Below are 14771 nucleotides of genomic sequence, written 5' to 3'. Positions count from 1 at the left end.
ATGTAACACATAATCTATAGGCTTAGACGTTCCAAAATCTACCTTAATTAGGGCTCTTAAACACTTCAACCTCCCTTCTAGTCCACTGACCAGAGGTAGTTGAGAAGGAAGGTTAATAGGAGAAGGGGGTATCGACCTGTTTAGAAGTAGTTCTTTTTGGCAATTCTAATCTTCATTGTCAGGATACCAGCAGTCCAGTACAATAGCAAACACTAAACTCATCAGTAGCAGAAACTTGATCCAGGAGAGACTGCAAGGCTTTATTGAATTGATGTTGACTCAGCAGAAGTGGCAAGGATCAGTCCATGTTCCACCATGAGAAGTTCTTTGGTGATTCTCTCTCTACAAAGTGTAGACCAGAGAAACAAGAGAAGGCTAACCAGTGAAGAATTTCAAGGCATAGTAATGCAAGGGTGTCCTCTTGTAGTTTGTGGGGTTATATCATATTCTTTCTAAACATCATGTGCCCTCTCAAGCATCAGCTCCAGCAAAGCATTGTATCTCCTCCCATGTGTCTGCTTCAGCAAAACATCCTCTCACAAGAGAGCTTCCAGGAAAACATCACATGGCATAACTAAATTTCCAAAGAAGTCAAAAATTTCCACTACACATATCTGTACATCCAAAAGTAGATTAAAAGCTAACATTCAGAGTGAGAGAAAACATTCAATATTTGTTTGTCTTGGTCTGGAATACCTATCTCAGAATGACTATTTCTAGTTCCATCCATTAACCTACAAATTTCATAATTTATTTTTTAGTAGTTGACTAATATTGTAATATTTAAATATACCCACATTTTCATTATTCATTCATGAAGTAAGAAAACCACAAACACAAAGGAAATTCACATAGACTCTAGAGCCAGAAATCAACAGAGCCTAGATATTAATGATGATTTTTAATGTTGATATTTTTACTTCATGATGATGTTCACATTCACTAGATCAATTTTATTCAAATGTTTATACAAATTTCATAGTAATATCTAAGTATTCATATATGTAAATTAATCTTACACTTAGGTGTTTGCATTTAAATCGATAAGATGAATTTTCACAATATGCTTTCTGCATTGTGTTGATATATTTGTGGACTTTGAAAGGAACTATGTAAGAGTTTGATGAGCAAAAGAGATGTAACTGGAGAGCAAGAGGATATGAGATATTTATTAGTTATTTTAAACTTAAATATTTACATAATTCACTGACAGGGCAGTTGCTGAGTTCATTTTCAAGATTTAAAGGGGACTATGTCAGACACAGATGGTTTACAACCACCATAATTAGGACAATAGACAATATTTTGTTTATCCTCTTAATTAAAAAAAAATGAACAGATGTTAAAAGTAGCAGCTAAAATTACTCCCAATCTCTCAGAAGCTAAGGAAGAATTCATGATATTTCATATATTCTTCCTGAGAAAGTGAGAGTGATGGTCAACATATACTTAGTGTATTACATAAAGTATTGAAATATATTTGGTTTTGCTTTCCATTTGTTGTGCTGTTTTCCATGTAAAAGAAACATTGTTCTTCCTTCTGTGTAATTATATCGCTTTATTTTAGGGAATTCAGATGGAGTTGAGGAGCTCAGTCTATCTTAATGGAAATGAAAATTCCATAAGGACTAAAAATTAGGATCTGAAATCTGTAGTTAAGTGACATTCAACACGAAGCTACAAAGGCAGTTTGCAGCTGGCTCATAAATCTTAAAGTATTCCTACTTAAGGAAGAATTCAAAATTTCTTTTTTTTAAACAATTTTTATTAGATATTTTCTTCATTTACATTTCAAATACTATCCTGATAGTCCCCTATACCCTCCCCCTACCCTGCTCCCCAACCCACCCACTCCTGCTACCTGGCCCTGGTATTCCCCTGTACTGGGGCATATAATCTTTGCAAGACCAAGGGTCTCTCCTCCCAATGATGGGCTACTAGGCCATCTTCTGCTACATATGCAGCTAGAGACACGAGCTCAGGGGGTACTGGTTAGTTCATATTGCTGTTCCTCCTATAGGGTTACAGACCCCTTCAGCTCCTTGGGTACTTTCCCTAGCTCCTCCATTGGGGGGCCCTGTGTACCATACAATAAATAGAATTAATTGAATGTTTCCTTAAATTGTTGACAATAGTTCCGTTTAGTTGCTTTAATGTGACCATAGTCGGTTATAAATATATATAACAATATATAAATATATAGTAAGTAAGAAACCTCACTGTTTTCTTTTCTTGTTTTTTTATTTGCTTGCTTGTTTTGTGTGTGTGTTTCATTTTGTTGTTGTTATTGTTGCTTTATTGGGCTTTTGCCTTGTTTTTGTTTTTGTTTTTTTGTTTTGTTTTTTTTGTTTTTGTTTTTGTTTTTCTGGGTTCACCCAAGTATAATACTGCATTTAATATCTGACTCATGAATTCTCTGTGCTGGGCTTTCAACATCTTTGAAGTGTCAACATTTTTTTTTTCAGTGAGAAGGTTGTTTGACTATAGGAAATAGAGCAACATAGTAACAGAGACTTAAACATGGGTAATTAGCTTAATATTAGATTGATATACATATCTTACATTTGAGAAGTGCCTCAAATTTGACATCAAGACTGAAGACAGTTCCTGACTTACTCCTCTTCAATTCTATACTAAAAGGTATGTTTCTTTAACTCTTAAGAAAAGAGAAAGCCATATCAGTGTATAACATTTTGCAAAAGCTGTTGGCTCCATATACAAGATAGTTGGGCTCCCCTCTCTGTCTCTTTATCTGTCTCTCTCTGTCTCTCTGTCTCACTCTCTGTCTCTCTCTGCCTCTGTCTGTCTCTCTCAGTTAAATGATCATTGCTGAAAGAAAACTTAATTTTAAAAGACACATACCCAACTTTTAAGTGTTTCTAGAAATGGCTTTATGAACACATGGTACATGGTGGAAATTAAGGTCATTCCCTAAATGTCTGAAAAATTAGTAAAGATCTGTAACTTCTAATGCAAAATTTTATTGTATGTGCAGCTATCCCAAAGGGCTGGCTCTTCGCTGCTTAGTTTGGAGTACGTTCACAGGGCAGAGCTGCTAATGATAAGAGCAAGTCTAGAGGATAGGAACTTGCATCCTCACAAATTCCCCATCATACAACAAAGCTTCACTGTGAGAGAAGTGTGCTGCTCTTCCCGTTCCCACAAACTCTTGGCAGAGTGTCTACAAAGGAGAAGCAGCATGTAAGAATCGTGTGCTCACCCTGAAGGACTGGTCTTAATTGGAACAGAGCATAGAGATATTAAAGTCCAAAGGGTGTTGTTGTAAGACATGCAGCTTCAGTGAGAACACTTAAGGGGGTACTAGTTCCACAATGACATCAATCTGTGAAACAATAACCCGTGAGAAGGTGAAGCTGGGAAACAGAGTTGAGATGAGTCCTCCTAATGTTATCACAAGCCAGAAAGTATACTCCAGAAATACAGACTGTAGCTGGTAGAATTAGGTTCTGCCAAGGGTTATTGTTCCAAGATGTGACAAAAAAAGAGTACAATGATCTGTGGCACCCTATAGTATATACCTAGCCTAATCATAGCTCAGAACTGGAATCTTATCATAGGATAGAAATATATAGTAAGTCAATAGATAGAACAAAAGTTCTTTGCAAAACAAATATGGAAACAATAAACTAGCAGTCAGTGAAAGCCAACAGCATTATATAGTCCATTAAGAGAAAAAAATCAGCTTGATTTTCTTATTTTAATGTTGGGGGTTGAACGTATGTCACCACTAATATTAGGCAAGCAATCCACTATTGGACTATATTTGTAGCCTCTACTAGAATATTTTCCAATTAGTTAGTTAGTTAGCTAGCTAGTTAGTTAGTTAGTAAATGTATGGGTGGTGCCTCATTACAGATGTGGAGGGCAGAAGACATGATGAAGGAGTTAGTACTGTTCTTCTATCATAGGAGTCTCAGTGGCTGAACATAGATTGTCAGGCCTAGCAGCTAATGCTTTTTTCTTTTTAACATTCTCCCTAGTTCACCAATTTGAATCTTAAAGAGAAAAGAAAGAGTGCTGAGGAGAGATGAGCTGAAATCATTAGCATGCAACAGAATGACAAAAAGTGAGATCACTGTGCAAGTGACTAATACTATAGACAATAGGGGTCATCAAAGCCACATGCTACCAGAGAAATAGGTCCCATGGCAATAGGCCATGCCAGTCATCAAACAAATGAATATGCAAGCAATAACCATAGATATTGTAGACACAACTTGGATTGCTTCAATAGGCTACCTTAAATGCTCACTGTTTTCTATTGTTTGAGAAATTCATAAACTGATAAGTGTTTTTATAATACTTTACATCACTTTCACTAATATTTCCCTAACAACATAAACCCACTGAACCTACTTAGTACTGTTTATATTTTTAGTTTTATGTTGATCAAAGCAAGTGGAAAAAGAGAGAACATGAGAGAAAAGACAGGGTGAAGAAGAAAAAGAAGTAGAAGAAGAAAAAGGAGGAGGAAGCAGAGGAGGAAAAGAAGAAAGGCATAAAATAAAAATGAGGAAAAAGGGAAGAAAATGTGACACACCAAAATAACAAAGAAATAGACAAACAGAAACAAAACCAGGCTGGCAGCAGAATGATATCATCATATTTTAATTAAATAAAAATAAGTAGATAAATTTTATTAAACAAGTTATTAAACAATGTTACAAATAAAATTATAAATATGGTGATGCAAGGTATATGATAATAAGATTTCCTGAAATAGAGAATATTAAAAGAAAGTTTATTTAAAAGTAAAATGGAAAATCTGGTGTTGAAAGTAATAGCAAAATAAAATGTGAAACTCAAGAGAGAGCACAACAGTGGAATATTGACAGACAAGGATGAATAGTCATTTAGAAGATATGTAATCAACTATCTAAAATATATAGAAAAATGAAGATGAATGTAAGCACTGTCTCAGTAAATGTTGAAAATAATAAATGTTTTACATATATATGTATATATATGTGTGTATATATATTATGGAGTAGGATACTGAAGAAGAGAAAATGTATCATAAGAAAGAGAGCAGTCTGAAAACTTCCCATCTGATATATTGACCTACACAATTTTGAAGTTCAACAAACTCATATTTGGACACACAAGACACTATGTACTGCCAATTGTTCATTAAAAGTTGATTAACGTGTAAAACTTGCTCTTTCTCTATTTTCATATTGGGTTTTCCCCAAGTAGAAGGTTCTAGCTATAAAATTATCATCTTTAACTTCATTATTATCATCATCATCATCATTATCAAAAACAACAACAAATACCCTTATCAAATATAGAGAAAGAGATGCCAGTAGTTCAGAAGTCAGAGAGAACTCCAAATAGGACCAAGAATAAAGTGTAGGTCATTATCAAAGATTAGTGCTTTGGAATGACAAGCTAGAAAATGTTTTCTGAGCAAATAGAACCAGGAAACAAGCAAGCATCAGTTTTCTGATTTTCAAACTTGTCTCGTACTGATTATATCACTTTTTGAAAAGTCTTAAAACTAGAATTAGTAAGAAAAGATAAAGAATGTGTTTATACTGATTAAGGTAACAATCTGTCAGGAAGAAAATATACTTGTATTCTTTGGCTGAACACTCAACATATTCTTCTTAGTTTTTTGATCAGCTACATACCTTTCCATTGACAACTGCCCACTAGCTTCTCTGCCCAAGGTTGAGAGCAGGACAGGTCTATAGTTATAAATATTTAAAAGGTGTTTTGACAGTGTGACAATTTAGCAAAATAATAATAGCAGTTTCTACCCTAGGACATATGACCCTCCTAGCCATAAATTTATGGGCAGAATTATAGTACCAACATAAAATTCCCTTCGGTGGAATTTTCAATTTCAGAATGTAGTTAGTTATTCCTTAACAGACATTAACAGTCAATAATAACAGTCATTTTCAAACCAGTGGGCATATTGCACTATCGGCATGTCAGGTTTCTATTGCTGTATGCTCTAGAATGTCTACAGTATCCAGGTCCATGTGCTGAAGCCATTTCTCCCCTGGCAGCCTGAATAGCCACCTGCTAACACTACAAAGATAAAGTAAGGAAGAAGTGTCTGTGCCAGTTTGTGGTTGATTTCTTGGCATCCCACAGCCAAAGTGTCTGTAGTAATGTGATCTTACCATGTAGATATGGTGGGGAGAGAAGAAGCAAGAACAATAAATTGCTTGTCTTGAAATAGTTGTCTTGAAAAATTCTTAACTTCCCCACAAAAATCTTATAAGTGTGTTGTCCTACAGTTCTCAAGTCAAGTGTGTTTGAAAGTCATTTTATATCATGGCATTCTCTTTGTTACGTGAATCAATAATTAAGAGAGGAAGTAATTCAATCTTTATCAAATAACTATGGATTTTTGTTTCTTCTTGCTATTCTTAGTTTTTGCTTCATTGATTCTGGAAAATAAATAATTATATAGATTAAAATACCTGAATTATATGACCCTTTTATAATCATGAAAAGGTCTTTATCCTTACCAAGGATCTTGGCTCCAATATTAACATATGTCATATCTGATATCAACATATCTGATATCTGATATTAACACTCTAGCTTGTTTCAACTAATTAAAATTACAGCAACAAATCTTCTATATTTCTCTTTTAGTATTATTATGTCTTTGTTTAAATTGTATCCCCTATAGCCTGCATAGAATCTGTTCTTGCTTTCATATACTCTGGATTATTTCTGTCCTTTAATAGATATGTTTGAGACATTTATGTTTAAAATTATCATCACAGTGGATAGATTGAAGTTTTTCAGTCTGTATTTGCTTTATTCTTGTAGGTGTTGCTTCTTTTGTACATTCATAAAAATGATTAATATTCTTGTATATTATTGACTGTTAAAGGAAATAAAATTTATTTATCTTATAAGAAATTTCCATGCTTACTTATCTATACCATTCTGGAAATTATTCTTCAGTTTCTCTGTAAAAGAAGTTATCATCAGACTTTTCATTTTCTATATGTATAAACAACATGGTAAATTTTTAACTTATATGTATTTAACCACAAATTACTGTTTAATGTTATATAATCAATAAGAGGACTGTCTACTGGTACAGTTTCTACTTATATAAATTTGTATTTCCAAGTGTTTATCTTGTTTTATTTTTTTTTGTTTTTTGTTTGTTTTATGTTTGTTTTGTTTTGTTTTGTTTTGTTTTGTTTTGTTTTGTTTTGTTTTGAGACAGGGTTTCTCTGTATAGCTCTGGCTGTCCTAGAACTCACTCTGTAGACCAGGCTGGCCTCGAACTCAGAAATCTGCCTGCCTCTGCCTCCCAAATGCTGGGATTAAAGGCATGTGCCACCACTGCCTTGCTTATCTTGTCTTCTTTCTGTAATATTTCTTTTTAAGTGATAGGTTTTGTTTTGTTTTGTTTTTTGTTTGTTTGTTTTTTGTTTTTTTGTTTGTTTGTTTGTTTGTTTTTTACTTACTTGAGTACTTTTTTTTTTTTTTCCTGATGGGTCCTAATGTGATCTTTCCAAGGATCATGGGAATATAGGTTCACAGCAATTTTTTTATTATTTTAAATTGGATGCTACTTACAATCTTGATAGACTATCTTTTATAAGCAGACAATTGTCAAAATTATCCATTTTCCCCTGCATCATTCATGCCTCCTTTTCTTTGTGACTTTTAAGATTCTCATTTTTCTGATCTCTTTCTCAGCAATTATTTGTGCTGAAGTTTAATGTATTTTTCCTTATGTTTGTTACCAACTTAATTTCTTAGATGTAGAATTTTTTGTTACATTTGTTTTTGATGTGGTATCTCTTCAATTATTTTCTGTTTTCTCACCCTGCTCAAATCTCTCTATTCACAGTCATAATATTTCAGTTGTGACACAATTAACTGTTGTTATTTTTATAACTAGCTCCTTCCTCTTTATATTTTTCTCTGTATTCTGCTATTACCTAATTTCTACTGTTGTGACTTTAAGCTCATTATTTTCACGTTTTGAAATATCGAATTGGTTATTGAATATATCTACTATATTTCACATTACACAGTATAATTTTGGTATTATTATTATTATTGTTATATCTTTTCTTTATCATTTGTCATTATCTCCTTCCATTTCCATCCTCTAACTGTTCCTCATTCCATTCCTTCTCGCTGCCCCCTGATATACAGGAGGATATCCCACCTCCCCACACCCATCGCACCAGACTTCAGCCCCTGGAGTTGAAAATTTCTCAAGGGTTAGGTTCATCTTCTTTCACTGAGTTCAGACCAGGCAGTCCTCGGCTGTATATCTGTCGGGGGTTTCATATCAGCTGTGTATACTGCCTGTTTGGTACCTCAGTGTCTGAGAGATCACCGGGAGTCCAGGTTAGTTGCGACTGCTGATCTTCCTATGGGGTCATCCTCCTCCTCAGCTCCTTCCAGCCTTTCCCTAATTCAACTACAGGTGCCCCTGACTTCTGCCCATTGGTTGGTCTAAGTATCTGCATCTGAGGCTTTCAGCTGCTGTTTGGGACTCTTGGACAGTGGCCATGCTAGGCGCCTCTCTGTTAGCACAATGTAGCATCAGTAAAAGTGTCAGGCCTTGGAACCTTCCCTTGAGATGGATCCCCATTTGAGACAGTCACTGAACCTACTTTCTCTCAATCTCTTCCCAATTTTTGTCCCTGCGGTTCTTTTAGATAGGAACAATTCTGGGTCTGAATTTTTGACTGTGGAATGGCAACCTCATTCCTCACTTGATGCCCTGTGTTTCTATTGCACATAGCCTCTGCAAGTTCCCTCTCTCTGTTGTCCGGAATTTCCTCTAAGGTCCCTCCTTTTAAGTCCTGAGAGTCGCTCACCACGCAAATCTCTGGTACATTCTACAGGGATCCCCCACCTCCTATCTCCCGAGGGTTGCCTGTTTCTATTCTTTCGGCTGGTCCTCAGTGCTTCACCCCTGTTCCCCCCAATACCTGATCATGTTCCCCATTTTTCCTCCATGTCCTGTCTCCTGCTGAGGTCCCTCCCTCTGCCACCTGTGTTTGCTTTCTTCTCCCTCAAAATTGGAATTGAGGCATCCTCACTTGAACCCTTTGATTTCTTAGCCTTCTTGAGTTCTGTGGATTTTATCCTGGGTATTCTGTACTTTTTTGGCTAATATCCACTTATTAGTGAGTACACACCATGCATGTCCTTCTGGGTCTGAGTTACCTTACTCAGGATATAAGTTTAAAATCTCATCAGAAATTGAGGAATGTTCCTTTTTCTCCACATTCTCACCAACATATGCTGTCCCTTGAGGTTTTGATCTTAGACATTCTGATTGGTGTAAGGTAGAATCTCTGAGGTTTTTTTTTATTAGCATTTCCCAGATGACTAAGGACTTTGAGCAGTTAAGTGCTTCTTCAAGATTGCTATGTTGTGAATTCTGTTTAGTTCAATATAGCATGTTTGGACTGGGTTGTTTAGCTTTTTGGAAGTTAGTTTATTAAGTTCTTTGTATATTTTGAATATAAGCTGTCTATCAGATGTGGGGGTAGTGATTTTTCCCAAACTGTAGATTGCCGAATGTAACAGAATTGAAGACCCAGAAATAAAAGCACACACTTCTTTGACAAAGAAGACAAAAATATACAACGTTAGAAAGAAAGCATCTTCCCAACATGTAATAAGGACACATGCTCCACTATATTCATAGCAGCCTTTTTAATAATAGCCAGAAGTTGGAAAGAACTCAAATGTCCCTCAACAGAGGAATGGATACAGAAAGTACGGTACATTTATACAATGGAGCAATTAAAAACAATGAATTTATGAAATTCCTAGGCAAGTAGATGGAACGATAAAATATCATCCTGAGTGAGGTAACCCAATCACAAAAAAACACACATCATATGCACTCACTGATAAGTGGATATTAATCAAGAAACTCAGAATACCCAAGATACAATTCACAAACCAATGAAACTCAAGAAGGAAGACCAAAGTATGGATACTTAGATCCGTTTTAGAAAGGGGAACAAAATACCCATGGAAGGACTTACCTAGACAAAATGTGGAGCAGAGACTGAAGGAATGAGCATCCAGAGACTGCCCCACCTGGGAATCCATCCCATATACAATCACCAAACTCAGACACTATTGTGGATGCCAACAAGTGCTTGGTGTCAGGAGCCTGATATAGTTGGCTCCTGAGAGGCTCCAGAGTGCCTGACAAATACAGAAGTGTATGCTCACAGTCTACAATTGGACTGAACTCAAGGTCCCCAATGAAGGAGCTAGAGAAATGATCCAAGAAGCTGAAGGGGGTTGCAGCCCCATAGCAGGAACAACAATATGATCAAACCAGTACCCCCCAGAGCTCCCAGGGACTAAACCACCAACCAAAGAGTATACATGGTAGGACTCATGGCTCAAGCTGCATATGTATCAGAGAATGACCTAGTCGGTCATCAATGGGAGGGGAGGCCCTTGGTCCTGTGAAGGCTCTATGCCCCAGTGTAGAGGAATGCCAGGGCCAGAAAGCAGGAGTGGGTAGGTTGGTGAGCAGGGGGAGGGGGGAAAGTATAGGAGATTTTCAGAGGGGAAACAAGGAAAGGGGATAACATTTGAAATGTAAAAAAAGAAAATATCTAATAAAACATTTAAAAAAAGAAAACATCTTCAATAAATGTTACTGGTCTAACTGGCTGTCTGTATATAGAAAAATGAAAATAGATCCACTTTTGTCACCTTGCACAAACCACCAGTCCAAGTGGATCAAGAACATCAACATAAAACCAGATACAATGAATCTAATAGAAGAGAATGTGGAAAAGAGCCTACAACTCATTGGCATGGTAGGGAAATTTTCTAAACAGAACTCCAATGGCTCAGACTCTAAGATCAAGAACTGATAAATGGAACCTCATGAAACTGAAAAGCTTTTGTAAGGCAAAGGACATAGTAAATAGGACAAATCTGCAAACTATAACTTTGATTGTTAAAATTTAAATCTGGAGTCATTTTCATTAACAAATTATTTCAATTTGAAATGCATAAAGAACTACAAAGAGCTATAAATAATAATGTACAAATACCTTTTCCTGCTACTGATAACTTCTGTTAGTGCTCATTGACTGCATATTCTCTCTATGGCATGAATGCTAAAAAAAAAACACACCTGGCAAGATTTTATTATCTAACAGATTTCAAATTTAACTTTCTTAATGAGATATATTTTAATTTAGTTACAGAACAAACCTTTGAGATTTTGCTTGTCAACGTTGCCGTGAAAAGTCAGAGTTGTACCAAAATGAGAGGTAATTCCTCCTACTCCACAGCTAAGCACTTTTGCACATTCTAACCCATGCTCTCTGGTTCTTCCGGATGCCAACTGACTTTAAGGAACAGGCATTATTTCTGGTATTCATCATGGTCTATATATATGCCTTTCTTCATATCTTTTTACACTATTCTTAGCACATCTCCAGAGGACTCTGTGTGTCCATCCTTCTTTCTTACTGTTGGGTTATTAAATTCAGCTAGCTTAGCTACCAGACACTGTTTTCCCAATTCAGAAAGCCACAAGTTTGACTTTTGATTATATTCCCTGGAGTTTCCTTAACCTATTCTTCAGTTATCAGTTAGAGAGTCTCTAAGCAACAAACATATCACCATTACAAGGGCTTCCTTGTTGACTTCGAGTAGGGACAATAATCACTCTGCCTGTCTGTCCCTGGATGTCCAGTGACCCCAGTGGTAATCTCTACAGTTTTGTCATCTTAAATAAGAAGGTATATCAGATGTCTCTGATTCTGTGATAGTTTACAATGATCTTAGCCCAACAATACAAACATGCAAGTTGGTGATTTGGATATTTATTTTATCACATCTGAAATACTGTTTTTAAATCACAGTAAGATGGGCAAGATGGCACAGCAGGGGGATGTGGTTATTCTCAAGCTTCATGACAATTTTGATTTTCAGTACCTACAAGATGAAAGGAGAAAACAAACTTCAGTAATCTGTCAATATGAGCCATTCCAAGAAAGAAAGAAAGAAAGGAAGAAAGAAAGAAAGGAAGGAAGAAAGAAAGAAAGAAGGAAAGAAGTGCAAAGTCACAATGAATAAAAATCTTTGGTATATAAGGTCTCCAAGACCAAATGCTTGTGACACAAAAGGTGAATGGCTCTCTCTTGATGAAATGTCGGTCTTATCTTTCCAGACCCCATTGGAGAGTACAGTAAACAGAAATTTGCTGTAAAAATTAACTGTTGTGCTCATTGCTTTGAATTAGCAGAATAATTTCATTTTTATATTGCATAATTTTCAGAGCAGAAAAGCATGTAAGTTGAATTAAAATCACTTGGAGGGGTATGACGTTGTACCTCATCTTTCCCAAAGCTTCAAGTCACATCAAGTTCCTAGAAATCAAAGTGATTGTGTGAAAATTTAAATATGACTGTCTTAGTCAGGGTTTCTATTCTTGCACAAACATCATGACCAAGAAGCAAGTTGGGGAGGAAAGGGTTTATTCTGCTTACACTTCCATACTGCTGTTCATCACCAAAGGAAGTCAGGACTGGAACTCAAGCAGGTCAGAAAGCAGGAGCCAATGCAGAGGCCATGGAGGGATGTTCTTTACTGGCTTGCCTCCTCTGGCTTGCTCAGCCTACTCTCTAATAGAACCCAAGACTACCAGCCCAGGGATGATTCCACCCACAAGGGGCCTTTCCCCCTTGATCATTAATTGAGAAAATGCCTTACAGTTGGATCTCATGGAGGCATTTCCTCAACTGAAGCTCCTTTCTCTGTGATAACTCCAGCTGTGTCAAGTTGACACAAAAATAGCCAGTACAATGACATATGTAAATGTTTATCATATAGGTTGTAGAAAAAGAAAACTGAACTGAATATTTGGGATTATGCTAATCTCAATGGATATAAGTATCATGGCAGCCCTTCGTTCCTTCTGTCCTTCCTTCCTTCCTTCCTTCCTTCCTTCCTTCCTTCCTTCCTTCCTTCCTTCTTTCCTTCCTTCCTTCCTCCCATTTTCACATTCTTTACAAGTATACTTGTACTTAGCTGGACTGTGATCCATGATTTTTGATTATAAATTTATTGAATGTTGTTGAGACCCATGATAGATCTGTATGTTGAAGAAAATTATGTGTTTCTATGGTTTACCCAAATGATAATCCAACTTCACAGACTTGTTAAATTGGATTTGAAATTCAAACTTAAACAACTAAAGTTATATCAATGGAAATGAAACAGAATTTGTTATGTCAGTTTTTAAAATCTCCAGACAAGTTACCTAGAAATTATGTATGAACTCTGTGGACAAGTGTGATAAAAGTGTTTGAGGATATTTTAAATTAAAAATAACAGTGATGATTGTATATTCAAAATTGTAAGCCTGTATATATACACAAATGCATGTGTATACATGAATATATATGTAATACATGCATGCATGCATATATAGTATAGATCCAAGTTCGGTAGTTACGATGAATCACTATAAGCCATTTAATTAGGAGTACTCTAGCTTACATTTTGTTTCTATTGCATTTATAATAGCTTACATTTAATTTTAGACTACACTAAAATGTTAAATTGGCAAGGGCAGTGATAATTATAATGAGACAAATTCTCACAGAGATGTTAATATATTGAAGTGAATAGCTTTTAATATTAATAGGAATTCAACAGAGAGATGACAGTGATAAGTATGTAATATGACTTTTCTTCCTAAAATAAGAGGCAGTTAGGAATATAAAACATTCTATTTGTTTTCAATATAATAGGCAATTATCATAATAGTCTGGGAAAATTAGCAAATTTAACAAACAGTACATTTTTGTGCTAAAAATTTTCTTTTTCCAAATTATTCTAAATTAATATGTAGAGATAAATGATCATATATGCAAACTAGAGAGGTATTGAGGGATTCAATGAATCTTCATAAATCACCATAGTTGAAATGCAAAAAGTCCTCAATATTTCTAGTCATTAAATGCTAGTAGTGAATCTAAGTGTTAGGTTAGGTTTACCTCAGAGTACCAGTGGACTATGGGTCCATAAAAACAGGGAAATTGGGCATCACAGAAGGAGCAGGAAGCTGGCTGAGCACATTCCCAGTGTGATGCAGAAAATAGAGATGATAGGTAGGTAGGTAGGTAGGTACATAGATAGATAGATAGATAGATAGATAGATAGATAGATAGATAGATAGATAGATAGATAGAAAGTAGAGACATGCAATGAACTTCTATCCCCCAAGGATATATTTTCTCCAAAGAAGTTAATCCTATTAAGGATTCCAAAATTCCCACAAGAAATAACACAAATTGAGGGTTCACATGTTCAAATATCTGAGCCTGTCAGAGACATTATTCATTTAAACCCCAACACTCTGGTAAAAATGGGGCCATGTTTTCTAAATGCTAGAATTATTTTTCTACTCTTAGAAATTCAATTTTATGGATATGTTCTTATGCTTTTTAAAAATTTCAATAGAGCTTTTCAACATTTTATCATATAGTATCTTATACATTTTCACTTTATTTCCAAGATAATGTTTATATATTTTATAACTCAAGACTTAGGTAGATTTTGGTAGCTAGACTTCATCCCCTTTGAAGATCTTTATAGAACATAGAAAAATACTACTAATGCCACTTAACCTATGAGACAAATCTAGGACTAGCATCACCTTTGGTACACAAGTTCAAATTACTTTATGTGTATAACCTGTAAAGATTAATGAGCTCAGTGAGCTTAATGATTTCTAGAATCATTTA

The sequence above is a fragment of the Mus caroli genome, unplaced genomic scaffold, assembly GCF_978045245.1.
Source record: "Mus caroli unplaced genomic scaffold, Mus_caroli_1 scaffold_6, whole genome shotgun sequence".
Taxonomy (NCBI): Eukaryota; Metazoa; Chordata; class Mammalia; order Rodentia; family Muridae; genus Mus; species Mus caroli.
This window is presented reverse-complemented; position numbering follows the sequence as displayed.